This window comes from Miscanthus floridulus, chromosome 10, assembly GCF_019320115.1.
Source record: "Miscanthus floridulus cultivar M001 chromosome 10, ASM1932011v1, whole genome shotgun sequence".
Lineage (NCBI taxonomy): Eukaryota > Viridiplantae > Streptophyta > Magnoliopsida > Poales > Poaceae > Miscanthus > Miscanthus floridulus.
In genome coordinates, this window is record NC_089589.1 from 142390539 (window position 1) to 142394305 (window position 3767).

Below are 3767 nucleotides of genomic sequence, written 5' to 3' on the forward strand. Positions count from 1 at the left end.
GTTACATTAGTAACGGTAAAGGGAATGTGTCACTGCTAGGTGCCATCCATGGTGCCGAAACAAAACACATCACCAATGATGAATTATCAGAGACTCTTCCCAACTAAATGCGTCAATGATAATAGGGGCTGTTAACAATGACATGTTCCAATAAAACGCGTCAAGCCATGTGACCCAAAAAAAATATGAAGATTGCCTAAGTCGGACTCAAGTCTAGAACCAACCCGTCACCTCCCTCGACCCAACGTCCGAGGTCCTTCCCCTCTCTTCTCCCACGCTCTCTCTAGCGAATACTTTCCCTAGCCCTTGCTGCCGCCGGATCCCGCACCCACCCTCCCACCCTCCACCATAGCAGTCCCGCCCTGGTCACTGTGGCAGAACCACCCAAATTATGCTAGCCCACGTGCACATGCCATTGTCCTAAAGACCTCTGACGTTTGCGCACGAGAGCCAGATAACTTCTATCATCTGTCGGGTGTCTTCAGGAAACCCAAATCATCCACATTTTACAACTCATACAGGATCAACATGGAGTTACCACAACATTACACACTTGGTACAAAAACTTTATACATCGGAGTTGCGGAAGACTTATAAAATTAGGTTACAAAACATATTATATACCTTTAAGTAATAATTGAGTTCCTAAAGTTGAGTAGAACTACGAAAGTAACTCAAGTGAAGTACCTAAGATAGAAGAGACGATCAGATCATGTCGAGCCCACCGACATGACCTCCATTAGCAACTCAAGCCAAATCCTGCAACAGGGGTTAACAAACCCTGAGTACATGAAGGTACTCAACAAGGCTTACCCTACTAATAGAAAAGACTCCAAGGGTATGCAGGCTTAAGGGAATACAAGGTAAGTCTGAAGCAAGAATCAAGAGTTTCTTTTGCAGAAAAGCTTACTACAAGTGAATCCTTACTTTCAATGTTTTAGCTGTATTAAGTACATATCAGTATCCTGTTTGCACCTAATCTAAATCAATCACTTCTTTAAGTGTCTCATCTCATTTCTTCTCATATCCATAAGTAACCATATTCCATTGTTTATCTACGATGATGGTGCAAGGATCAAGTCTCCTTTTACCGTAGAGCAAATGACGATTCTAACCGATTATACCCAGCTGGGGATTCCCAACCACACGACATATGCAGGTACCGGACCTACATATACCATCCTTTACTCGGATCCTCCAAAACAGGAACGGGTTCGCACCACCCGAGAGCACAGTACTCCACCGCCCTACCCTATTTCAGTAGGGTGGGTACATGCTACTCTCTCCATCTCTCCACTCCTAGTGCGCGGTTGTCCTTTTCCATAATGGAATAGCCGAGGTATCAGGCTTACCGGAGTATGTGGCTAGTACTACAAAAATCTTGATCAAAGGGCCAACAACAGACGGTCCTTAATCGACACGGGCGAAAGCACTACATGGAGACTCCATTCTCGATTCAAGCCACCTGCCCGGTCTCAATTTAACAATATCATAACCATGGTATTCACAACCCATAACCAGAGTTGAGAAGAGCAAGGTAAACATGTTTCTCTCGAACGATGAAACCATCATTCGACTTCTAGAAGCTAAGCAGGGCTAAGCATCTCTTGCCTATAACTACTAAAGGGTAACAAGGAAAGTATTGAAATATCAAGGTAGGCATGCTGCAATTGGTACTTCAACCAATTCCTATATTACTTAATGCACATATTATAGGACTCAAATTATAAAAGCATTTGTAAATACAAGGAACGGTTTGGATGCTCCGGGGCTTGCCTTGGTTAGTAGAGGAGTTAGGTTCTTCTGATGAACCACAAATGTCGAATCCAACTTCCACCGATGGTTGTTCTTCCGCTGGGATATGATCAACGACAACCTCCTCTCCTTCGGTCACTACACGTAGATAATGATGCATGCTCAACATAAAGGAGTGCTTGAGATGATGCATGACAATGCATTGATGACAGCATAACAAGCTTAATTAACTTGAATACAACTTTCCTTCATGGTACTATTCAAGTTGATTAGCATAAAACAGTTTTAGTTATTATTATCATTATCACTAAGTTGATTATGAACACAACAAGAAAGTGATTAAGTTGCCAAGTAACATTAGAGGTATTAGTGCTCCAAGGTCTACAATTAACCCTTAAACAAATTCAAATCATTTCATGATTTACCCTAATCATTTTAGTATTTATTATTTAATAATTATAGCATGCAAATTAAGTGGATATTCAAAATTTTCAAAACAACACCAAACTTTTTGTGGAGCTAGGTTATTGCACATAACATTTACACAAAAATTTTCAGATTAAAAGATTCTTATTTTAACCTCTAAAAATTATAGAACAAGCATTAATTAATTAAAAGAGCTAATTTTTAAACATCTAAGAATTATTTATTTTCATAATTTCATATTTTTCCTACATAGAACACATCATGAGGAGACTATCCAAAAATTTTCATAATTTTATCACACTTATACAATTTATTATGAATTATACAAGAAACTGCATATTTATTGATTTTCAGAAAATCGAAAAGGAATAAAAATTCATTTTACACGCGCGCATAGCCACCGCGGCTGACAGGTGGGACCCACGGTCAGCGCACAGTTACACCGCGCTGACCGCGGCGCGGCGACCGTTGATCGGCCGGTAACTCGCCGACGGCGAGCTCGCCGGCGGTGAGGTCTACCCCAACGTGCTCCCCTCTTCCTTGCGCACACACCGGTGGCGCTATCAGAGCCTATAGCGTGCGGCAACAAACACGACTGCGGCTCCGGCGGCACGGCGGCGCTCCGGTATGGCGACGACGACCGACGGAGAGACCTCCGGCGATGGGAAATGCTTCTACACGTTCCTTTCGTTCCCGCGAACCCACCCGAGATATTATCTAGGCGGATTAGGGCTAGCAGCACGCTTGCCCGCGGCCATGGCGCACGGCGGAGCAGAGCGTGGCGGCGCGGCAGCGGACCGGCCACTACAGCTCGGTAGAGGCTAAATGGAGGGCACAGTCGTAACCGGGAGCTCACCTCAAAGCTGTTTTGCCTGCAGGTTGTGACGGAGACGTGACGGAGGTGCACGGCCGTCGGTGATGGCGGACACGGCGGCGTGAACTGGCGGTCGGGACGGCGTTTCGGTGCGTCCTACACGGTAGAGTCAAAACAAAAGAGCTGATAACGGCTACAGAATCAAGGCGGACTCAAGACGGAAGACTAGAGGGCGTAAGGTGCTCTGGATAAGCCTGACCACGGCGGCGGTGGCGAACTGTCGCGGCGGGAAACGACGACGTGGCCAACTCCGGCGACGATAGGCGTAGAGAACGGTTTCAAACGAAGCGCAAGGAGTTGTCGAACCTATCTGCCAGAGCAATTGAGCCATAGGCGAGCGGTGGCGGAGAATTTGGACGGCGAAGCGAAGCTCGACGGCGGCGACGGAAGGGGAAAAAAGAGGAGACGGTGACCGGCGCTGGCGTTTTATAGGTGAGGGCGACGTCATGACTTTACCAGCACCTTCGCGAGCTCGGCCACGCAGAAGGCCGCGCGTCCAGGCACTAGAAGCACCGTGGAGGCGGCCAAACGGCTGACGGCGACGGCGAGGGGCAGGCAGGCAGCTGCTGCCAACGCTGTACTGTAGCAGCCTGACAGCCCAACTTCTTCCTTCATTTTCTTCCGATTTCATGTGGCAACTCGCTGAGCTCCATAAACAAAAATTGTTCAGCTTAGTCTGCTCTCCATCTTTGCTTTAAACGAGATCTCCTAA

General features: G+C 46.4%; 1 long non-coding RNA gene across 1 annotated transcript; it reads right to left on the reverse strand.

The window, feature by feature from the left end:
- Positions 1-420: 420 nt before the first annotated feature.
- LOC136485933 (uncharacterized) lies at positions 421-3504 on the reverse strand. Its single transcript, XR_010766612.1, has 4 exons — positions 3255-3504; positions 3038-3151; positions 1777-1893; positions 421-759 (listed from the first exon to the last, which is right to left on the reverse strand). It is a non-coding gene; the product is annotated as an uncharacterized lncRNA (long non-coding RNA).
- Positions 3505-3767: the final 263 nt, after the last annotated feature.